This window comes from Protopterus annectens, chromosome 5.part0 (assembly GCF_019279795.1).
Source record: "Protopterus annectens isolate FY-2018-M chromosome 5.part0, PAN1.0, whole genome shotgun sequence".
In the NCBI taxonomy this organism is placed as follows: Eukaryota; Metazoa; Chordata; order Ceratodontiformes; family Protopteridae; genus Protopterus; species Protopterus annectens.
Window position 1 is genome coordinate 1,767,867,927 of NC_056735.1, and position 25,909 is coordinate 1,767,893,835.

At 41.6% G+C, this 25,909-nt stretch overlaps 1 protein-coding gene across 2 annotated transcripts in view; it reads right to left on the minus strand.

Annotated features, from left to right (window-relative positions):
- Positions 1-25,909, minus strand: part of BACE2 (beta-secretase 2) — a 1,024,906-nt gene that overhangs the window by 557,492 nt on the left and 441,505 nt on the right. The gene's annotated exons all lie outside the window — the stretch shown is intronic.

Sequence of the window (25,909 nt, forward strand, 5' to 3'; positions counted from 1 at the left end):
AGATTGGTGGCTCTGTATTGTAATGAGCTGAAATGGCAGAGGCATGGATTTTAATTGAAGAGAAAGATAGGCCTTTGTCAAGCATCTCAGTTAAGTATTGTAATATCTGAGGAATATTTGGTTCTGCTGTATCAGTTCCTTGTGCTTGATTCCAAGCACAGAATCTCTTCCATTTATCAGCATAATATTTTCTAGTACTAGGCCTTCTGGCTTCCAAAATGACATCCATCATAGCTTTACTGAGCGGAACTGTTTGTATACCTACATGATCAGCCATGCTGCCAGGTTCAGTGTCTGGATTTGATTGTGCAGGATCTGATTGTTTTGCTGGGACAGTAGTTGAGGTCTTAGAGGTAAGGTCCAAGCTGGGTATTGAGACAAGTTCTTTAGAACTGGGTACCAGTATTGGCGGGGCCAGTCCGGGGCAATTAGTATCATCTTTGGTTTCTCTTGTCTGACTTTTAGGAGGACCTTGGGAAGAAACAGCAGTGGAAGAAAGGCGTAAACTAAAGGATAGGGCGTCCACTTTCCATGCTCGTCTGTGATAAGTCCTTGTGCAAAATCTTTTCAATTGATAATTTTGAGGAGAGGCAAATAGATCTATGTCTGGGCTCCCCCATTTCACTGTTATCATGCTGAAGACTTGTGGATTTAGTTTCCACTCGTGAGGGTCCATAAGGTTTCTGCTTAAATCTTCTGCCAGAGTATTTTGCTTTCCTGGCAGGAATTGAGCTTGGAGATGTATTTTGTAGGTCAAAGCTGTGTCCCGCAGTGCCATGGCTAATCTGCAAAGGGGGTATGAGTGTGTGCCCCCTTGCTTGTTTATATACCACATGACTGTGGTGTTGTCCGTCTTTATCAGTAGTTGTCCTGGATGAAGTAAGTCCTTGAAGGCTGTTAGGGCATTTTGAACAGCTAGCATCTCTTTCTGGTTGATATGTAGATGCAATTGTTTTGGGGTCCATATGCCCTGAATGCATCTTCCTGGCATGTGGGCCCTCCAGGCATAATCTGATGCATCTGTTGTTAAGGTTTGGCTGGCAGGGGGTACAGCGAAGGCCCGTCCCATGTTTTGGTGACATGCCTTTGCCCACCATAGAAACTCCTGTTGTAGGCAGGATATGAGAGGAATCATTGTTTCCAGACTTTGAGAATGCTGACTCCATAAACTTTTTAGGTACCACTGAAGTTTCCTCATATGCAGTCTCGCACATGGAATCAGTAGGATGCAGGATGCCATGAAGCCCAAAGCCTGCAGAATTTGTCTTGCAGATAACTGGGTTTTTGTCGCCATCAGTTTGAAGTAAGTAGTCAGTTGCCTTTGCTTCTCTGGCATGAGGTAAGCCATCTGGGCAGTTGTATTCAAGCTTGCACCCAGGAATGTTATCTATTGAGAGGGTACCAGTTGTGATTTCTTTTCATTTATCGTGTACCCTAGGCGTGTCAGAAGCCTTTTCACAAACGCCAGGTGTTGAAGAAGAATGTCCTTGCTCTCTGCTTGAATGAGACAGTCGTCCAAGTAAGGGTATATTTGTATACTTTTTTGTCTGCAAAATGCAATTACTGGTGCCAGGCACTTTGTGAAGACCCTGGGCACAGTATTTAAGTCAAAGAGCAGTGCAAAGGATTGGTAATGCATTAAGCCAGTATTGAATCTGAGGTATCTTCTGCATGACTGTCTTACTGAGACATGCAGGTATGCCTCTTTTAGGTCTAACATTACCAGCCAAGCATTTTTGCCCAACATGGGCAGAAGCTGCTCTAAAGTCAGCATTTTGAATTTTGGAATGTCCAGGTATGTGTTCAAAATTGATAAATCCAGTATTGGCCGCCAGGCCTTGTCCTTTCTGGGTACCAAGAACAATAGAGTAAAAACCTTGTCCTTTTTCCTGTTCTGGTACCGGCTGAATGGCACCCATATCCATGAGGGACGTAACCTGTTTCTGTGCCTCTGCCCATTGATTTTTGGGCAAATCTGGCCCACCGTTTGCCATTGGCAGAGTGTGGAAATGGAACCTGTATCCCTGTGATACTATGTTTAGTACCCACTTGTCCTTGGTTATTAACTGCCAATTTTGAGCAAAAAGTGCAAATGTTTCCCCCAAGGGTGCTGTCAAAAGATAAGTGCTTGGTGTAGGTAGAGGGAAGTCATTGGGACTGTTTTCTGTAGGTTTGCACTTTATCTCCTCCAGATTTGGAGGTAGAAGTGCCCCATTGCATTGACCTGTATGAATCTTCTGCCTGGTATCTGGAACCCTTACGGCATCTGGATTTGCCCCTTTGATCTCTGTCCGACACAGGAAAGGACCAATTCTTTGTAGGCCAGTGTCTACTAAATCTTGGTGGCTGCACTTGTAAGAAGTCTTTAACAGTTCTCATAGACTTAGCTTTGTCTTCCATTTTCTTTAAAACCTCTTCTGCCTTAATACCAAACAGAGTATCATGCTGTAAAGGTGCATCTAGCAATTTAGCTTTAACATGATTAGGCAAATTTTGTTCCTTTAGCCAGGCATGCCTCCTAATCACAGATCCAGTAACTGTGGCCCTGCAGGAGGCCTCTAAGGGAGGAGTCAAAATCACATTGCAAAGTATGCATTCCAACCTGTTCAGCTGCATGCAATAATTCCTGCAATTCTTTATTTTCTGCACATTCAGAAATCAACATAATTTTCTGTTTCAGCAATCCCATAACATGTTGTTGATACTTAAGTATATGAAATTGACCATTTAAGGCTCTGATTGCCAAGGTTGCAGATGTAGAAACCTTTTTCCCCATCTGTCCAGTGCCCTTGAATCTCTGTCAGAGGGGGTAGGATGTTATGCTGTTGAGGCCTTAACTCCATTTGGACCCTGTGAAATAGTTTCAGGATCAGCAGCAGGGTTTCCAAATAAAACTTTATGTGAGTCAGGGACCCTGTAATATCTGTCAGTCTTACTGGGAGCCAGAGGTAAGGAGTCAGAGGTCAGGCTTGACTCCGAAAACACATCATCCACAATGTCTAAAACACGGGGAATGGCTAAAGGCCTGTGCTGAGGGAGAAGAAGGAAATCCCTGAGCCTCTTTTTTGATTCTGAGAAATCTTGACTCTCCCAGTGAAAATGCTCCCTCAAAGTATGCAACTTTTCCCCAAAAGAATAATCCTCAGGAGGAGAAGCAGATGGTATAGACTCCTCTGCATCAGAATCCTGATAGGGAGGTATAGATAATTCCTGATCAGAAGAGGAATCAAAAGTAACAGAAACCTGATCTGAAGATTCATAATCAGTCTCTTGCCTAGGCCTCTTATCTGGAGGGGGATGGGTACCCCTGATCAAGGTAATAAGGTCTTCAGCCATTTTGATCATCTGTTTTTAGGCATAGAGGCCTGTGTATGTGGCTCATGCATCAGTTTTTTAGTTTTAGAAGATGCTTTTGTCTTTGTTGAGGTCTGAACACACCCTCAGAAGCCGGTGCCTGCTCAGTTGCTTCGGACCCATCCGAGGGAGATACATCCGTCGGTCCAATACCTTGAGTATCTTGCGGCATGCCGGACTCCACATGGGTGTCGATAGAGGCCTGCGACTCGAAGGTAGCGGGTATCAGGGGCTGCGAAAGTGCCTCACTGAGTACCGGCGAACCGGTGACTGGCTTAGGAGAAGCTTCACCGTCGGTTTTGGATCTCGACTGCCTTTCTCGGTCCTTTTCTTTGCGTTTTTTATGTACTCTGGTAGTCGGATTGCTATCCGACAACATTTCTGGGTAGTTCAATCTGTTTCCAAAATACTTTGAGGCAAAAATATACCAATGGTTAATAGTGCATTGGTTAAATCTAGCACAAAATCGACAGCCATACACGTTGTGATCAGGGCTTAGGCAAGGAATACAGTATAAATGGAAATCCTTATGAGGTATTTGCTTCCTACAAGTAATACAATTATTAACTTTTTCTGACATCGGTATGGAGCAAGAAAAAAGTTTCCCCAATGGGGTACTTAGGTTTAGTGAAGACTTCGGTTCTGAAACTCAAACTCCAACATTTCAGTAGTCGGCCAACCGGTACTTGCGAAATGCATCTGCTTCGGACACCGCGCTGCAAGAAAGACTAAAGAAAATGGCATCGGCTGCATGTTTTATACTCTGGATGACCTGACGTCATGGAAGAGGAGACAGCAATCGATGAGGACCCAAGACTTTGGAATTCAGGCCGACTGAGGGCAACCTGCCAGCAGATTACGCAAATGTAATGACTGCAACAGTGAAACACAAAGAACATCAACAATTCTAAGTCCTTTGAAAATAATGTCATCTTCCATCAACATCTCATCTCTGTAAGGAAAATAAGTTTGCACATCTGGTTGTACACTAGATTGCTTTGACGGCCATCCAACATTAATGTAGTGGTTGAGCATTTTCAAAACTGGATCAGTCTTTGTATGATTTCTCAGCTCATCAAGTCTCGTGGTAGAAAATGTATGCACTTCCATTATGTCAAAGTCAAAATTCTCTGCGTCAAGCTGTTCTGTTGTATTTCTGGGTGATCTGGATAAATATCAGCCAGATAAAGAAGTTTGCCTTTCATATAGACCAATTTGAAACTGTACTTTTGCAATTTGAGCATCATTCTTTGTAATCACGCTGGAGCTGAATGCATAGGCTTCTTTAGAAAAGTAACTAGAGTTTGGTGATTAGTTTCAATCTGAACAGCTTGACCATAGATATAATCATGAAACTCTGAACATGCAAATAATACTGCCAAAAGTTCTTTTTCAATCTGAGCATATTGCATTTCAGTTTGGGTAAGGGTTTTAAATATATAGGCTAGTGGTCTGCCATCGTGAATAATGGCATCAAGAACAAATTTTGAAGCATCACAGGAAAGAATTATTGGTTTATTGACATCATAATATCTTAATGTAGGTGGGCTGGCAATTTTCCACCTAAGATCTTCAAAGGCTCTCTGGTGCTGTTCCAGCCAATACCATGTAACATTTTTGCGCGCCAGCTTTCTCAAAGGTGCTGTCAACTCACTGAAGTCTGGTATAAATTCACCTAAATAGTTGACCATGTCAAGAAAATGCTGTAGAGCTTGAACATTATCAGGTGCTGGCATCTCAATAACAGCTGCTTACTTGGACAGGTCTGGCCTCAAGCCAGTACTGGTAAATAAATGACCTACATATTTAACTTCTGGTAGTCTGAATTTGCACTTTATAGAGAACTGAGATTTAAGTTCACTTCACGTGCTCCTAGAACTCTCAATATTTCTGTCATGCTTTGCTTCACCATTGCCTCCAACTAATAAATCATCTACTATTATGGCACAAGAATAACCTGAAAAAATGTGCTCCACTGCATGCTGAGAGACTTCACTTGCAGAATTTATTCCAAATGGCAACCTTAGGAATCTGTATCTGCCAAACAGGGTTCTGAAAGTAGTCAGTAATAAGGATTTGCAATCAAGCATCACTTGCCAAAATGAACTTTTTGCATCCAAGACAGAAAAAACAGTAGCATGCGGTATTAGGGCTGCAAAAACCTTGACTGTACGCACTGGATGATGTGGTCTCTCTAATGCTTTGTTCAAATCTTTGGGTCAATACATATTCGGATTTTGTCAGAGTCTTGTGGGCTGCTACCATGGACAAAGTCCATTCAGTTGGTTCTGTGACTGGAAATTATACACCTTGTTGAACCATTTTATCCAACTGAGCTTTAACTTTAACCTGCACAGCTACTGGAACTTTTCTTGCTGGTCTGACAACTGGACTGACCTCTGGGTCTAACTTCATAGAATACACAACTGGAAGTTTGCCCAATGTGTCGTAGAAAACATCAGGATACTCTGAAAAAATAGCTTTGGAAAAATTGGAACTAAAATATGTGCTTATATGATGAGCTTCTTTGGTAAAAGAAAGCAGATTCGTTCTTAAACTGTCTCTAGCCAAATAACATGAAAGCACTACTGAGCCTTTGGTTTGAATTTCTTCACCTCCATAAGTAGCAAGTTTCGCACTAATATAGTTGTTCACCAGCTCTCACTTTAGCAAATCTGTCTGCTGACATAACATTACAATTTGAACCAGTATCTACTTTGAGCTCAGTGGATTTACCATTGATCTGGACAGTACAGAATACTTTGTTCTTTGCCAACAAATTCACTGCATCAATCTTTTCACCACTTACTGATACACCATCTACATAGAAAGTAGACGTGCAGCTCTCTATATGATCAACTTCCTTTTTTGAGTGACCCTACTTTATAACTGTGTGAGGTTTACTTGATTCGCACAACTTTTGAAAATGGTTCCACTTTTTACACATGTGGCATTGCTGACCAAATGGCAAGCATTTCTCTTGTTTAGACTCATGATTGGCACCAAAATTCTGACAGTTAACTATAAAGCTAGATTTGGGTTTTGCTGATTCATGTTGATACTGCACTGGTTGCCACATACTTAGGCTTGCTTCCATTTGCCATGTGTTGCATGCCATCTATATTTGCTCTGGAGCCTGCTGAAACCATGCTTTTAACACTTGCAAGCATACTTGTGTGCCTTGCTGTAACTTCATGGATTCGACAAATCTCAATAGCTTTGCTTATCGTTAAATCACTGTCATGAAGCAAAATCTTTCTCTCAGCAGCACTATTAATACCACACACAAGCCTGTCCTTTATCAACTCATCTTTTAAGTCAAGGCTGTCTAAAACGCGGCCTGCGGTGCAGTTCTGTGTGGCCCACGAACCAAAATATTCGATGTTCCCTCATCTTCGAAAAAGGAGCTGGATTCAAACAAAAGTGAATGGCTACCGCTATGTACTTGCAGCTTCCGCATATCAAATTATGCATTGATGATGTCCTAGGCATACTACTTACCTTTTGACCACGTGACAGTATATTTGCATGATGTTCCCAAAGATTTATTTTATCTCACTGTGAATGCGAATGGTTGAAAACAAATTATTAAAGAGAGGATGCTAAATTTTTTTTCACACACCCCCCCCCCCCCCCCAGTCCATTCCACCATCTCTCACATCACAGTACCCTTGTCTTCATTCTCCACAGTCCAGGTATTCCAACATGGTATCATCTTCATTGTTCTTTTTTCTGACCTAAAAAAAACGTACTTAAATTATTTCAGTGATTAATGCCTTAGTTTTGTTCCTGCTACCTTTGCCGGTTTGGAGGACTGATCGTGATAGAACTTACATTTACGTACATACATGATCTGATCCGTTTTTATTTAATGCACATTTTATGAAGGTCAGGGTGAAATCTGAAGGCAAGCTGGAGATGACTGTAAATAAGGCTTACTGACATGACACTATGTGAAGTATTCTGGGTTTACTATGTCAGTTATCTCCAGTTTGCCTTCATATTTCACCCTGACCTTCATAAAATGTGCATTATTAAATAAAAATAGATCAGAACGTGTGTAAACTTTATCTTGAGCTGTCCAAGTAAGCAAGGAATCTGATTGGTGCTGTGCATTTGGCGCTTTCTGAAATAACTGTGAATCAGATGTGCACATCGAACATAGCTCTGTAAAGTAACTGTCAATAAAACTCAATATTAATGTTGGAATGAGGGTAAAACTGTCACCTGTCCTGTTATTTTCTCCAGTGTACAGCGGGCAGCAGATGAGTAGATAAGAAAGAGAAAGGTAAGCCTGTTGCTTGTCTAGCAAGGTTGAAAGGTAGTACAGAATCAGATTACAACTGCATTAAAAGTTTAGTGATTTTTTTACTTTACAAGGACTTTCATTTTCTTTACACATACCAAATCAACAGCAACTGACAACAATTTAATTTCATAATATGTGTATATTATTTTGATTACTGAGAAGGAATGCATTTGAATCTTTAGATTTAGAGATAGTTATTTTTACTGAACTGCGGTGGTGGTGCTGCAGTAGCGTTGTCGTCTCACAATAAGACGTCCTGTTCGATTCTCAGCTAGAGCGTCTTCTGTGTGGAGACATGCGTGTGAATGGGCGTATCTTCATTGAAGGTTGTGCGCCAGGGCTGGCGACTCGGTACGTAAAAATCTACTGCCAATCATTAGCAGACCGAAGTTCCGCTGTGGCGACCCCTAACCGGGAAAAGCCAAAAGACACAACATTCTTACTTGTTCACACACTGAATGAGCATCACAGTAACTTGTATGTAAATTTGTAAAGCACTAAGTGTCAAATCCAGTCCCACTCCAAAATGTATTTGGCAGTGTTATTTGAGTAATAATGTTGTGCCTGTTGTTGAGTGTAAAAAAAAAAACGTGCACACTTGTTGCTATGCAAACGTTTGCTCTGGTGGGATAGCCCTCAACCAGTCAGGGAAAAATGTAAGTAGAATCATGGACAAATCCAGAAAAAAATGAGGGACATTCAGGGACACTTTTAAAATATTACTTATAATTATATAATATTAACTAAAGACATTAATAGAATAACACTGACTTAATATACATTTCCTGAAGGAAAATAAGTCTATAACTCTTAATTATTGTTATTATTTATCAAGTATAATTCACCACTTTTCTTCCGAAAGGCACTAATATTAGAAGGGATTAAGAGCTAAATGAGTCAAAATCAGGGACATTCCTGAAAATCAGGGACAGTTGAGAGTATGCGTCTGGTGTGCTCATTATTTTTTTCTTTAAATACACAGGACAATTGCATAGTCTTGGGGTAGTGTTAGAAATCTTTCTTTTGACAAAGGGGTAATGAAGAGTATTTTCAAATATCTACGGACGTGTCAGGAGCAGATTCCATTTATTACTTAAAATAATGTTCCCTTCAATGTGTCTTTGTTTTCCTTTATCCTTGAGTAGTTGTGGAGGATGCACTTTGTGTGAATAATTGTAAGGCCAATGATGTACCAAAATATTGAGGACTTATGCTACGTTTGGTATCATTTTTGCATTTTTCCCCATGCAAGACATCTTCCATTAAAAGATCTCTAGGCATTTTCCTGCATTGCTCTCCTACATCTGTGATGTGCTGCGTCTTTGCAGGTCTTGTGGAATGCTTACATGTCAGTCATTTCTGCATGAGTTCAAGGTTCGTTTGGCCTTGTCCATAGAAGGTCTGAGCTGCAAGCTAATGACTGTTGTCTGGTGACCTTACAATTACTTTGCAGCACCCATTTGTTTTTAGTTTTAATTGTGATTGAACATAAAAAAATACATATTTACAAAGTTCTGTGCTAAGTCACAGTTAAGCAGTTGAATGCTAAATGTGGTTTACACCAAACCTGTTTCTGTTGCTGCTGTAGTACAATTACCATACCTCTCAACCAGTCAGGGACAAATTTAAACAGAATCAGGGAAAAATGCCCCAAAAAATCGGGAACAATTAGGGATGATTTTAAATATTTGTTATATTAACTTGAGACATTAATAGAAAAGAATTTGAATTAATATACATTTCCTGATGGAAAAGAATTCTACAAGTCCTAATTATTGTCATTATTTATTAAGTATAATTCACCACCTTTCCTTCAGTGAGGCCAAGTCATGGCACTGGGAAGGGGGTAGCCCAGAATCACATGCAAATTTAAAAAATGTTCCAAGGATGTTGGCTATGACTAAGAAAATCTGAAAAGAAAAAGAATAAACTGGATAGCGAGGCACCGGCATTGAAGGGAAGGTGACTAAATGTGGCACAGCAGGACAGCAAGAAGGAAAGCCTTGGCTGGAGCAGCAAAGATATGATGCTATTCAGTAATGAGCTCATAGGATGGTGATAAAAGGGGCTGTGTTTGAGCTTGCTAGGCACATGCAGAAAGGAGAAGGCATTCACCAACTCAGGCACAGACTTTTTACAACTGGGCAAAAAGGGACAATTTGTGACTAGGGGGACTGTTAGACAGAGAAAAAAGTTGACACTGAAGCAATAATTTTGTACACCAACTTGTTTGAGTGCTTGCCTGATATAGATACCTTTTGCTGTGTTAGAATGCACTGGATCAGGAAGAAAGATTGCTGAGATACTTGATAATTAAAAAGCTTCAAGGCCAGTCAATGACTGTTCAATGTATATATGCCAACAAAGGAATAATAATGGCTGTAGAGAGAAGTATGGTGGTAGATAATTTCTCCCATATGTTGCATTAGGGAAGACGGATAAAAAACTAAATTAAAACGTAGGAAGTTTATTTAAAGTTGAGAAGGACAGCTCCATGATGTTTGGCATTTACTGATGTTCTATTACTTTCCTATTCAGGAAAGTTTAAAGTTTGAAGTACTTACTGTGTGTTACTATCCTAACAACATATCTCTCCTAGCTCTGCTATATAAGGGGCTGTGCAGTAAGGCAGGAAGATCCAATTATGCTTATTCTTAAAGTTGAACCCTTTGTTCTTGTACTTGGAGTTTGACTTATTAATTATTTTATTGTCAGTATATGAACATTGTTGAATTTAAGACAGCATTATTTTCCATACTCACTGTATTAGAGTTAGATTAGACTGAAGAAAGATGCCCAGTGCATGAAAAGTTTGTGCTAAGAAGCTTTGTACACTGTTTTGTTCCAGGCCTCCAGGGTGAATCTTGTGGTCACATTTCTGTGCAATAAGTGTCGCTAGCTTATTGAGCATACTGAGGTTGTGTTTACTGCTACCTATCCTCAAAGAAAAATGCCTAACAAGAAAAGCAACATTGAAGATGAAAAGCAAGTGCATCAAAGTTGATGGGAATCAGACTATTTGATTACAAACAACAGGAATAAAATGCAATGTCTTGTCTGCATGCAAGTTTCGTCAGTGCCTAAAGAGTATGATGTGAAACGACGCTACAGTACATTACACAGTAAAACATTTGATATGTATAGTGGAAAATCAAGACGCACGATTACTGCAGAATATGAGGAAACTGATGCAGCAAACCAGTTTTTTTGCAAAACTTAGCAATGAACAAAGTTCTAGCCTTGCTGCTTCGTACAACATATCACTGGAGTTAGCGAAAGCAAAAAAGCCTTTTAGTGATGGTGTGATAGTGAAGAAATGTGCAATTGAATGGCAAAACAATTTAATGAGACAAAATTAGCTGAGAAGTTTTGGCATTATCTCAACAGACCATTGCAAGACGCATACAACACATGGATCAACATGTTGCAAAAAAGTTATGTGATTTAATAGCAAAATGTGAGTGCTTTTTGTTGTGTCTGGATGAAAACACTAATCAAGCAGATCTAAGTCAACTGTTATTTTTGTTCAAACTATTCAAGAGGACTTTACTATTAATGAACTCCTCAGTCTTGTATCTTTACATGGGACTACTAAAGGTACTGACATTTTTGAAGCAGTTCAGAAGTCTGTTATGATCTATGGAGGATTTGATAAATGTTCCTGCATTGTAACAGATGGGGGCAAAGCTATGATGGGGACTGGGAGCAGTTTTTGTGGACTACTGAAACAAAATAATATTACCTGCCCAACAATTCATTGCATAACTCACCACTGATAATAATGCACTCTGTGGAAAATTTCTACGCCAAGCCAATGCCATGAAAGTAGCTGTAAAAATAACTAATATTATATGAGGTGGCAATAGATCTCGGAGTCATCGTAAGTTTTGCGATATCTTGAGTGAAATGGATGCTGCATATGGGGATTTGATCATTCTGATATTTACTGGTTGAGTGCTTGAAAATGTCTGGAACGCTTTTTTGCCATTCGGAAATACCCAGATTTCTTAAAAACGCAAGATCCCATATTTTCATCAGATCTTGTTGCATTTATAACTGATATGATCAAACATTTGAATGAGTTGAACTTAAAACTGCAGGGCAAACAGTATATTGCCAACTTATATTGTCATTTGAATGGCTTTAAAAATAAATGGAAGCTTTTTAAATTGACATTGGCTAATAATATTTTTACATTTTTTCCCGAATTGCAAAGAACATTTTGAAGAAATTAAGAATTTTGAGGAAATATAATTTTCAGCTCATGTACAGTATATTGCTATAACTCAGGATTTTGAGAATCGATTTGGTGATTTTAAGGAACTTGAAGAAGATATTTAAATTTTTAGTCAGCCCTTGACTGTCACCATTGAAAATGTTAAGATCTGACCTACAGCTGGAATTGTCCGATTTGCAGTCAGACCCTTTTTATACCAACAGAAGTAAGAAAGGAGAAGATTTTTTTAAATTACGACCAATAGAAAGATACACGAAATTAAGAAAGTTTGGACTCGAGATGTGCTCAGTGCTCGGGAGCATATATCTTTGTGAAAGCACTTTTGCAACTATGAAATTCATTAAATCAAAGTACAGATGTTTATTGACAGATAATTCTCTTGCAAATTTACTGTGATTGGCAACTACAAGTATCGACACTGACATAGCTACTTTAGTAAACAAAGCTGTACTACCACAGAGCTCTCATTAAAATGAAGATGTTGAGAGGTATGCGGGCGACAAATGGAAACAGGATTTGGTCATAATTTTAAACAGAGGTGTAATAAGCACTCCAGAACAGACATTGTTTCTAAAAAGGACTCATTTTTTGTGCATTTGTATCTACCAATTTCCAGTGGTTCAGACCTGTGAAGAATTGACTTAAGGCTGCACTGCCAGAGGCTGCCAAGAAGAGTCAGCATGCAGAAGCAGACACCGACACTTAACAACTGAGTTATGAGGGTTAAATGCCAGCAGGTTTAATATTTTACTACAGCTAGAAAACTGGCCCTTAGTGGAAAGATATGTGTTCTTTAAAAATTACTGCATCTTGTCTACTGTTTCAATAAAAAGTTTTATATGCACCATGACTTCCCCTTCTTATGAAATTGTCAAAGTGCTTGCTAAATCTAACTTAACGGTAGGACTCACCAGGTAATTTCAATATATGTACTGTATTTATTGTGCAGGCGGCCCTCCGATATATCTTTTTTTTTTTTTTTTTTAAATACGGCCTTCGGATTACCTAAGGTTGGACAGCCCTGTTTTAAGTCATCAAACGAATACATTTTAGCTTTGTTTCTCAGGTCAGTCATATAAGCTGCAAACTTCTGCCCTGGTTTCTGATCTCTTGTGTAAAACAAATGCCTCTGCAAAGTAATATTTGTCTGGGGGTTACACATTTCTCTTAATTTAAGCTTCAAACACTCGGAGTCTTCCCTTGATTCAGCCTGTACAACAATATGGCGGTTTTCACTTTCTCCCTCATATACTGTTGGTCCATACACAAATGAACACTCTCTTTTAGTGGCCTCTGACCTAGCTAGGTTTAGAAAAATGAATTCTCTGGTGCATGCATCTTTGTCAGAATAAGCTGCTTGCATAAAAAAAATGTACTTTTGCTCTGATATCATCCAATTCTCTGCAATATTCTGATCAAATACAAATCATGAGGGCTTTTGAAATCAGTCTGCCATATTAGCACATACCAGTGAAGGATTTTGCAAATATCTAAGAACACACACAAATACATATACATATTCCAGAAATTTATGCCAGTAGTTGTAACTACGCACAACAGCACAATAAGCCTCTGAATATCTTTGCAAACTAAATCTCTTGGGCACTGTAATACTCTTGAAATTACTGTACTGCAAGAAATCATCTCTTAGTGTAAGAAACATTTCAAAATAACTGCACTGTGCGAATGAACTGGGCAGAAGCTCACAGTAAGAAACATTTCGAAGTAACTGCACTTTGTGAATAAACAGTACACGGCACACTGAAACTTCTCCAAAATGGAGGTACTTTGCTAGACAGCTCTTTACAGTGCAATAAACACACTGTAATGGTGACACTTTGCAAACAGACACACCCAGCACAAAAAAACTTTTCAAAATGGCTGCACTTTGACTGTGCTTCACGAAATAGCTGCACTTTGCACACAATCTCTTCAGAATACATGAACAGTAATAAGCACACACTGTAAGCACTTTTACACACTTTGAGATACTTCGAATAACTCTAGTTATGCTATTCAGAGCTTCGATCAATGTGAACTAAAATTATGACAAAACACAGCACTTTGTCAAAAAACATGTAGTCGCCTTGCTTTATTATGCTTAATATGTCCCTTTTTTGTCTTATTAGATTCATTTTGCTTGTTTAATCTCTTTCTTTGCCCATTATATTTTTCTTGTGCTCGTTTTACTCTAAACATGCCTGTTTTGCTTTAAACATGCTCGTTTTATCAGGTCTCTTAATTTTAAACATTTTGTTTAATCAACAAACCTTTTGCGCCTCTTGCTTGTTTAATAATGCAGTTTGTGCCATTGTAATGCTCTGTTTTATCTTTCTTATAAAATAAACTGTGCAAGTTTTTATTACCTTTGGTTCTTTTCTGGCTCTTTTTCATGCTCGTTTCTCTTAGTTTACCTTCAATGTTAATCCTGCACCTTGTAGCTCTGGAAAGCAGTCTCTGGAATCCCACTTCTGATGACACCACATTGCTCGTCTAGTCAGGAATCAATAGACGAGACTTTGTGGGTTCTGATCAAGCAGCTTTATTATGTACAAACACATCAGGGTTGAGGCTTATTAACTTTAACTTGGGTAAAACTTGTATACAAACTAGCTATTACACTCCTATATCTCACTCTCTGGCTGCACTCTCAAAATAGCATGGAGAGTAGCACATGCTTGGTATTTATATGCATGTTCAGTCCTTGAAACCCTCCTTAAAGATACAGCACACATAGCCTGTTCTACAGAAAGGAAGAAGAGGAATGGGGTAATAACAGCTGTACAGTAGCTCCACTGCTGGCTAGCTGCATGGGATGGTTCCTTCTTGCCCATGCAGACCAGCTGCGTTTTCTCAGACTGCCTGGTCTAGCTGTACTGGTCCTGCTTGGGTTGCCATCTTTAAAGCAGCCATAATTTTAATGGATAATTCTTTTGAACATGTAGGGACATGCAGACTGAAGAAATGATTTACTGATTGATTACTCATTATTCTTTTTTCAAACTTCAGAAAATTTTCTCGTGAAGGCTCCTATCCAAGCATGCATTTAAATGTTGCCCCTTAACATCCACTAGTAAGAGATAAATACAAGTTCATTCATACCTCATGACCAAATCCTAGTTGCAGCAGCCCTAGTACAAGACACAGCAGTGCCATAGCCACATTTCATAGCATAATTTCCTACCCTTGCTGTGGCCCTAAGACAACATGACAATCTCACTTCTTAAAGCATCATCTTGGACACCCTTCTATTTGTGACAGGGTGCCATCTTGGCACTATAAAGTAGCGCTAGAAAAGGTATACTAAGAATGGCAGAGGTGTACACCTTCTTGATAAATCTGTTCATTATCCCACTTTTTTCTATCATTGAGGCAGCACATTTAAATGTGCATAATTCCAGAGCTTCTTGATGCTTCTACAAAATTACTGTTGAGTCTATCATAGCAATGTTGAATAAGTGTTGGGACAAGTACTTCACAATAGAACCTACTATGCCTACTGGGCAAGAGACTGTAAATTATTTTCTATGGAAATGTTCTCAAATGCATAGGTCTAGGCTTCAATGACCAGGAGGAATAAGCAAGTATTTGAGCTACTCTATACCTACCAAATCCTAACTCCTCTCTTCTATGCAGCAGAAAGCTCTTAACTGCCCTCAGGAAGTCATCTCTCATTAAATTAATACTATCACCTGAAGGAAACACCCTCAAGAGTCGATAAGGTGGATGCCACCATTGTTAATAACACATAGGTGGCAGCCCCCTTAATACAGAAGAGGTAATTAGAGATCTGGGGACCCAGGTAGATAGTAATCTCTCCTTTGACAATCATATTGCCAAAGTAGTCAGGAAATCCTTCTATGAGGCCCATCTAATTACTAAAGGGTTCACATCTAGAAATAAAGAGGTTATAGTGCTCCTCTACTCATCACTTATTAGACCCATCATAGAGTACAATGCACCATTTGGGATGTACCTCACAAGACACTTCCAACAGCTGGAAAGACCACAAAAACACCTCACCAAGAGGATTACTGGTCTCAAACATATGTCCTATGCAGCCCGACTGAAAAAACTCTGGCTGTACTCAGTGGCATATCGCTTACTCAGAGGTGATCTCTGCACGACTTACAAAGCTATGTCCAACTCAGAATTGATGGACATGCTCCACCTAAAGAAATACAAGTCACAGCGAGCGACGCGCCCTAGTGAGCTAAACCTCGCCACAACATTAAATAGAACATGCTGGAGGGATAGATTCCTGTCACAGAGACTCTCCATGCTTTGGAACAAAATTCCAAATTACATCAGGCATAGCCCCTCACTAATACTCTAAGAAAAACCTTGATGAGTGGATGGGAAACAGAAAATACACCCCTGGGATCACTTCATTGGCTTTGCTTGACAGAGGATCAGTTAATTAATCAATGGAGCGGTGAAAGCCGACACACTCTGGCTAGACTTATAAATGCCCTCGGGAAGATAGCCTAGTACTTACCTATGAACCTAGGACTGTCAATAGTGCCACAGCCTAAGGCAGTGTGGATCTGGTCTGACAAAGTCAGGTCCTTATAATCAAGCTCTGAGTCAGGGTAATCATCTGGGGCAAGGCTGCATTTACTTTTTCTTCTTTATTGCAATACTAGCAAGGATAAGTCTGGATTTTTTGCCAAGAAGACAACACTCTACATTCATTGTAACTCTGAGGAATATACAAGCTGCACTAATTTATCTGGGAAGTGGTGTTCAGCTGGCTGCTATGCCACTTTGATGTGTTTTCTTGCTTATTTCTCTTAGCATGTGTTTACTGCCAATATGTCCAAATGTACCAAACTGGTGAATGCAGATTTATCACAGCACACTATCCTTATGATTTGGGTGATGCTGGAAATCTTAACTGCTCTGGTTAACAGAGCTCTTGATGACGTCACTTTACTGAAAGTCAGGCAAAATCATAAACAGCTAATCTTGGAGAACTCCTGCAGAAGGTGCAGTCTCTAGAACACATAATGGTCCAGAAGTCTCATCAGATTGATGTGCATGGTAAAACACTAGCATCTGTGGACTAACAGCCGATTAAATTCTAGGACAAATTGAATCTTAAAAACAATTGCTTGTTGAACCTCCCAGAGGCTGTAGCACAGGGTGGCCTGCCATCCTTTTTTGAAACAGCACTTTATGAAGGCTTTCAACCTACAGCCCCTCCACCCTACAACTACAGACAGAGCACATAGTACTTTCATTCTGGAAGATGCAATGGTCTTATCTCCCATGGCAAATGAGCTTTAAAAGTTTAAGCTAGGCGGACAAATGGTACTTCCTCCACTGAGCTATGGAAGGTAAAACATATTTTGTTATTAGGTCGCCAAGTGCATTTACTTCAGAATTTTGGGCCACATACAATAGAATAAGGTGGGATTTTGTCTTGGTTCTCACTCTATACTACCAGATTGGGCTGACCTCTTATTTCAAGTACCTATTGTATCTACACATTAAAAATTGTAACTAGAGTTGTACATTTGTCTCACAGATTTTGCATTACATTTTTTAAGTGTACGTTACTATCTGATACTGTGATTCATTAACCTGGGTAGGGGGTTCTAAGAAACTTTGGAAAGTGCTTTGTTTTCCAATGTTCCAGAGAAGCACAAAATAGTCACGTGTACATCTCAGTTTGTTGCAGTAGGTCTCCATTGTAGGCAATGATATCTCTTCAGCAAGCTGATTCTAGAAGGGACATGGATGCTCTCGTCAGCCCAGGTGAGAGACTGAGAAAGGCATATGGCTGAACTCTTTTTTACTGAAAACTTTCAAGTCAACAGTAGTTTTGCTAGACTGCAACAACTGGCTGTGATACGGACAGTGTAAACAGTTAATTGCTCCCTGAAGCATAGAGCTGCGAAGACCCAGCAATGATCACAAATCCTGAAGCTTTGCAGAGAAGAATAAGGGTATTGAAAAGTACATGTACAAGGCGAAGGGTAAAAAGTCTGGAAGGGCTGAGGATGCAGAAGTGGCTAATTGACTTTGGTATACGACTCATTACGTCTGTTACTTCCTTACCAAACTGGCGAGGTTACCATTACAAGGGGTTTACTGTTTACATTTTTATCATTTTCTAAGGCCAGTCAACTTATATCACAGTGTTTTGCCGAAAACAAGTAGAAAACACCAAAGCAAGTGTTTATACAGGAATAGGTCACCTCACACATCTCACGTGGGTGGCAGCAGCCCACCACACCCTGTGCTGCTCAAACATACCAAATTTGAGCAAGGAAGTCACTGAGGAAATGGATAAACTTCCTTAACTCTGTGGTTCACAGATCTCACACACAACCACTGTTAATACTGCAACAGAATGAAAACTGACTAAGGAAACTGTCAGCTTCCCTAATTAAGAAACAGTTTGACCATCTTCTTCAGATTCCTGTATATACACACACACACACACACACACACACACACACACACACACACACACAGATATGCATAAGTGTTTATCACTGCCTCTGAAACTTAATAAATGCCTTAAGTTTCTTAATTTTGGTTGCAGTTCAGATCTTTTCTGATCAGTATCATGTTTACTATTCTTTCCCACACTGTGCTGGCCCCCTGTGGTGGTCATCTTTGCAGTCATTATTGTCAACCCCATTTCCAATTTTTACACTGGGATGAGGTGTCACATCAACATTAGTCAATGTGACCAAACCACTTCAATCCCTGCTGTGTGTATGCAAAGGGATGTCACTTTAAAAATGAAAAATGTCAGTGTCAATGGAGCAACAGGTAGTACACACCTGCCTTTGGTATAGAAGGTTGTGTGTTCTATTCCCACACTAGGTAGACTGACTGTTAACACTGCAGTGCAACATAAGGGGGTGCTGCACTCCTGAGTGTGCCATCACGTGGATGAGTCATTAAACCAAGGTACAATCTGCTTCAGTTGGCTGTAGCTCAGGTGGATGTAAAACCATGGCACCTATTGAAAAGTGTTGGGCAAGTTCCCTGATGCCCTGGCCAAATTTCCCACAGTAGCATAAATGCCACCGTGGTCTCCCTTGAAGAGAGGCTACCAGCCTAGTGGGACTAAGTTGGTCAACAAAGGATAGATAGATAAAAAAATGAAACTAGAGTACAGCTGGCATATCTTGTAGGAGGTAGATTAACTAATGAAATACATATTAATTTCAGTATCAGTTTTCATCTGCTGGCTTTCTTATGCATGTTTTCTGTGTCTTTTAAAACCTCTTTAGCCACGCTGATACATAAATGCCTCCCCATGCACTCCTTAGATAGGTTCATTGGCTCAGCATGTTTTATTTAACAAAAGAAGTAAGAATGTTTTTGTTATGTTTGTAGTAGCCAAGAGTTTTACCATTTTAAGGTAAGTACAGTCCTCCCACATTAGAGCTGACACAGTTAAATATCATGCACAGCCAAACAAGAGCCAGACATCCACTAAGCTTTTAAGCTGTACATAACAGACCTTAAGCAACTCAGAAATGCATACCAAGTATAGCTTACACTATATACCAGAGCAACATGCAACCTTTAAGACAATACAGGGTTAGATTACAGTTCTTTGGAAGACAGATTTGATAATTAACAATTTGTTTGCATTACTTGGCAGCGACTGGACATAATGAACCCTTAGTCAGGTATGCAAGTACCTGTAGGCAGGAGTCAGACCGGAGGAACAGGTTGATAAGCTGGTATGTTGTACAGCCACTGGGGTGGAAACATTCTGACAACAGATGCAGTATCATGTTACTATTTTAAGAATCCTGGCAACAGAAAACAGTTAAAGCCAATCTTTTGTTAGGGGTGTGTTAACTGCATTAAAAATAACTTGCAAAACGGCTTTGGTATTATCCTTTCAAAAGAAAAGACAGCAACTCTGTATGCCCTACCCTAACAAGAATAGAAATTGCATTGTCTCTACTCTTTTGACAATATATGTAGCTATGAAAGTATTCCCTTATATCCGTAGTCAGGCTTAAACTGTTAAGAACAAATTTTGTTTAAACAACAACAAAAAAGCATGCTGATTCTGAATATATTAAAATAATATTAGCTTCAGTTATCCTGTGAAGACTCTTGAGAGAAAATTGTTTGAAGTCTAAACTGGTGCCTGGAGAAGTTTGTTGAGATTTACCCCCCATCCCTATTTGCTCTGTGGTACTGTTTGGGAGATTAGAAAAATTTAAGGTGTTCTTTCTGGTATGCCACCACAATAAACAGCCCTTTGATGTCTTTCCTCAGTACTGAACTATGTGGGTCTACATTTAAACTGAACTGAACTGATTCGGTAGTTATCAGTATATTTGTGCTTAGACTGAGTTAACCTATTCCAGTTTTAAGGAAATCCCTTTTACATTATAATTTGATTGGACACAAGCTGTCATACTGGATTTTAGCTGTGTAGTAACAGGAAATATATTGAAAATACTATCCATATGACAATGCAGTTTGCAGGGAGAAATATACATAAATAACAAACTAACAGAAAACAGATTTTAATAAATCAAGTTAAACGTGTGAGAAATCAGAAAGGGGCTAAATTAAAGGTAGAAAAATAGAAGTTATGTTCTTACCATAACGTTCCATGTTAGTTGTCTTCTTCTCGCCTTCTTCTTGCTGGATGGGTTCGGAGCCGACCTCGCCCGACTCGCCACTCTAAAAGCTCGAGAGTTGGTTCCACCGGCTCGAGGCTCCCCTTATATCCCACAATGCTAGGCGAGAGTTACCTCAGATCTCGTTTGTAAGCTAACCCCAGCTTATAACAGTAACAGAATAACTGTAAAACAGAGTCCACCTCTAACAACAGGAAGAAAGAAGGGTGACCTACATCCTGAACCAGGAAATATGCATAATAGCATATGTCTAAGAAAGAGGTGGTAGAAAGAGAGGTCACAATCACACTCCTCTAGGTCTGTCCAGGCCAGGGGAAGGAGGGTGGGACGAAGAAGAAGGCGAGAAGAAGACAACTAACATGGAACGTTATGGTAAGAACATAACTTCTATATGTTAAGTTGTCTATCTCGCCTTCATTCTTGCTGGATGGGACCGCGTCCCTAGCACCTTGTCCCGGGTGGCCTAACGGAACAGACTCCTGAGAACAGTGGAACCAAAGTTAGCTCTATGCCTAGAAGCTAAATCCAATTTATAATGAGAAATGAAAGTGTGAGGAGTAGCCCAAGTAGCCGCTGCACAAATGGTGTCAATAGGCAGTCTGTCTTGGAAGGCTAAAGAAGTAGCCAAAGCTCTAGTGGAATGAGCTTTAGGTTTATTAGGCAGCTTTTGGTGTCTAATCTCATAAACAAGGGTAATCAGAGATGTAAGCCATCTGGATAATGATACCTTTGAAACTGAAAGTCCCTTTCTGCTTTCCGCATAGGAGACAAACAGCTGATCAGATTTTCTGAACTGTTTTGTTCTATCCAAGTAGTACCTCAATTGACGGTGAACATCCAGGCAGTGTAGTTTTTGTTCAGACCTATTGGAGTATTCTGGAAAAAAGACAGGTAGATCAATGCTTTGATTTAGATTTGACGTCGAGACCACTTTAGGCAAAAAGGACGGATTAGTTCGTAAGGATACTCTGTCCTTATGAAACAAAAGATAAGGAGGACGACAGCTGAGTGCTTGAAGCTCTGATACTCTTCTAGCTGATGTAATAGCTACCAGAAAAAGAGTTTTCCATGATAATAATTTTAAAGAACAGGAGACTGCAGGTTCGAAAGGGGGAAGAATCAAAGAAGCCAGAACTAAATTTAGGTCCCAAGGAGAAGGAGGATTTCTTATGGGAGGTCTGAGAAGAAAAACTCCTTTCAAAAGGCTTTGCAAAGCTTGTGGGACATTAAGGCAGATTCAGAAATACCCACATGAAAGTTAGAAATAGCTGCCAATTGAACTTTAAGTGTAGAGGAGATGAACCTGCATGGAAGAGTTCAGCTAGAAAATCAAGGACTAATTGGATGGAAGCAGTGAAAGGATCTATGTCCTTTCCTTGAGCCCAACATGTGAAGCGTTTCCACTTACTCAAATAAATCTTCCGAGTGGAAGATTTATGGGAAGCTATCAAAATATCTCTAACAGAGTGAGATAATTGAGGAAGCCTGGCTAAGGTTGGAACTGGAGGAACCAAGCAGTGAGGTTCAGAGAGGGGAGGGAGCGATGAAACTGACCCGACTGATGGATCAAAAGGTCTGGAACTAGGTCCAGATTCCACGGTCGCTCAAGAGAAAACGATGTAGAAAGGGGAACCACACTTGTCGAGGCCAGTAAGGAGCAATGAGGATCAATGAGGCCTTCTGAGCGATAGCTTTCTGTATCACTTGAGAGATCAGTGGGAAAGGAGGAAATGCATACAGAAGTCCCCGGGGCCAAACTTGGACTAGAGCGTCTCTGCTGGGTTGGCCTGGTAAAGGGAATAGAGTGAAATATTCTCTGCACTTGCTGTTTTGGGGAGTAGCAAAAAGATAGCAGCAAGGCTGACCCCACTTGAGAAAAATTTCTCTCACTACAGAGTCTTTCAGAGACCACTCGTGAGGCATGAGTATAGCTCTGCTCAACTTGTCCGCAATTTGATTGGACTTTCCAGGGATGTGCGTTGCTATCAGAAACCGCTGAGAAGAAATCGCCCATTGCCACAGTCTGAGTGCTTCTCGACACAGGGGGTATGACCTGGTTCCGCCTTGTTTGTTGATGTACCACACTACAGACATATTGTCTGTTTGGATTGCAATCGTTCCCAAGGGAAGAGAGTCTTGAAGGGCTTGCAACGCTAAAAGCACTGCTCTCATCTCCAGAACATTTATGTGCAAGTGGCATTCGTTTGGTTGCCATGTGCCCTGGACCGTCCTGCCCTGATAATGCCCCCCCCACCCGATCAGGGAGGCATCCGTTGTCAGAGTAGCAACTGGAGGAGGTGGAACAAAGGGTCTTCCCAACAAGAGCTGAGGGGAAGACATCCACCACCTGAGATGATTTTTGCACGCTTGCGTGATCATAATGGTGTGAGACATTGGAAGTTGCTGGTATGACCATTGAGTAAAGAGCATCCATTGAAGGATCCGCATGTGGAATCTGGCTAATGGAAGCAGAGGTATGGCCGCTGCCATAATTCCCAACACTTTCAGAACTAACCTGGCTTTGATCCTGTTGTTGTTGAAAAGGAGTGATACCAGTTTGTGAATGTCTGTTATCCTCTGATGTGTTAGTCTCGCAGACATGTTTACTGTATCTAGATTTGCGCCTATGTAGGTAATAGTACGACAAGGCGACAAAACAGACTTTTCGCAATTTATTGAAATACCCAGCTTTTGACAAACGTGAAAAGTGTAATCTCTGGCCATCAGAAGGAGATGCTTGGTGGGAGCTGTGAGGAGCCAGTCGTCCAAATATGGAAACACCTGGAATCCTTGTCGTCTCAGGTGAGAAGCTACCACTGCCATGCATTTGGTAAACAGCCGGGGGGCAGTGGTGAGACCAAAGGGCAGGGCCCTGAACTGAAAATGACTGGTTCCCAGCCTGAAGCGGAGGAATCTTCTGGAGCGTCTGTTCATTTTTATGTGATAGTACGCATCCCGAAGGTCTATAGAGCACATCCAGTTTCCTTTGCCCAAAAGGGAAGGATGGATTGCAGCGTGACCATCCGAAATCTTGTTTTCTTGACTGATCTGTTCAAGACACTGAGATCCAAAATTGGTCTCCAGTCCCCTGTTTTCTTTGGAACTAAAAAGAACCTTGAGCAGATTCCGGATCCTTGCTGGTCTGCTGGAACTGGCTGAATTGCTCTTTTTGCAAGCAGTTTTGAAATCTCCAAAACCGCTAGATCCCTTTGAGCGGGTGGAACATCTGGAAGGGATTTTTTAACTGATTTGGAATGCGAAGAAAGGGGATAGAATAGCCTTCGGAAATGATGGACTGTACCCATTTGTCTTGAGTCAGAGATAGCCAGGCTTCTGGGTACAGTGACAATCGTCCCCTGACTGCCTCCGAAGATGGGCAGTCGGGCAACACCTCAGGGATGCTGAAAGGGCTTGTCAGGGAAGGCTTCCCGATTGCCCTGGTTCTGCGGACCCCCCCTGCCCCTAGGGCGACGTCTACCATTGTTATTCCCGCCTCTGCCTCTGGCGGGGAAACGACTCTGTGCGTCAGGCGAAGTCCCTTGAGATTGTTTACGGAACCACATCTTTCCACCTTTCTGGCCTTTGGGGTAAGGCCTAGAAGGAGTAGAAAAACGGACTCCGACGGCAGAAAGGGTCTTGCCATCAGTTTCGCACCTAGTCAAGGTCTCTTTCACTTGAGGACCAAAGAGGGATGATCCATCAAACGGGGAGTTCGTGAAAGACGTCTTGAAGGGGTCCGCAAAATTGCATAGCCGCATCCAGGCATGCCTACGTAAGGCCACACCTGTCCCTGCGGCTCTGCTCGCTCCATCAGCCGCGTAAGAAAGAAGGCGCATGGAGGAGTTGGTTATGGAGTTAAGGGTAGCCAGCTGCGTGTTCATCTTATCTTGGAAACCCGCAGCTGTAGGGTCCTTTAACATTTCACTCGCTTCCTTGATCAAGTCCCTTTGAAGACGAGTAAAATGGCACAGGTAGTTCAGCGAACGCATGGTAAATGTCGCTGACGAGAACATCCGCTTCCCGCACCTGTCCATGGACCTAGATTCCTTGTTAGGTGGATGGACAGGTACTGAAGGATCAGCTAGCTCCTTCTTAGTGGCAGCAGCTACCACCATAGCATCCACAGAAACTCCTTTTGTTAAGAACTGTTTGTCTGCTGGTGCTGTTATGAACTTGGAGGGTCTCCTGGGAGTGGGGTCCACTGAATCAGGAGCCGTCCATGCCTTCTTAGCAACCACCTGCATGAGGGGGTCAAAGGGGGGGGACATCCAGGAGGTGGAAGGACGAGAGCCAAACGCCTCAAGATACACAGATTCGTCCTCCGAAGGGTTGAGGGCTGGCCAATTTCCCCTCTGTTTCAGGATCTCCAGAATGTCTGCAAATGAGACATCTTCAGAAGGGGAACGCGGGGAACCCTCAGAATCATCCAAATCTGTGTCTGACGTGATGGACTCAGGTGAGTCAATGTGTTTCCTCTTACACTTCCTCTTCCGAGGGGGCTCTTCTGCCAAATCAGGAGAGGCCTCGGAAGAGGATGAAATCCCCACAGGGGGTTCCTGAGGAGCCGGCTCTCTGCGGTCCGGGATGAGGGAGTGAGTCGACTTAGCCTGAGGCACCATAGAGGGAGGGGCGGACGGAGCCGACTGTGGAGTAGAGCCAGGCTCTAACACACTCCGCATGACCTCGAATGCACCCCTGTCAGGCAGAGCCAGAGGTCCCTGCTCCGAGAAGCTAAGAACCCCCCTCGGCACCGACAGTGATGGCTCCGAGGCCGATGTCGGAGCCGAACTCACCAGCGCCGAAGCACCGAGAGGGAGAGGGGGGTCGGACAAGGGTCCGATGCCACTCACCCCCTCGGAGCCGACGAGGGAAGTCCGGCGCCGAGATTCTTCCAAGGAAGAAAACGGAGCCGGCGGCGGAGCCGAAGACAATTGTATCGGCTCCGACGCTATCACAGTCTCGGTTCAGCGACCCGGCTCCGAGCTCAAAAGAGTCGAAGGAGGAATATGTTGATGGACCGGTGCAGGCATCGACTGATGAGTCGGGCTCTGAAGCATCTGGGCCAGTGCCTCGGACTTAAGAAGTCGACTCACTACCCTCTGAAGGTCATGATCCGACAGCCTCGATGACCTAGAGGAGTGAGATCTTTGGCTCCGTTCAGACAGCAGGGGAGATCCTGGAGCCGAATGAATGGAGCCAAGAGATGGTGACCTGGACCTCTTCCTAGTTGTCGGCTCCGAAGGTCTGGTCGGAGCCGACACGGGAAATTCTACTACCTCGGCTCCGGCCGGAGCGAGGGAGCCACAGAAACTGTGGACTGAGACTTATCGGCTCCAGCCGGAGCCGATGAAGGCAGAGGTTGAGAAACCTTAGGTC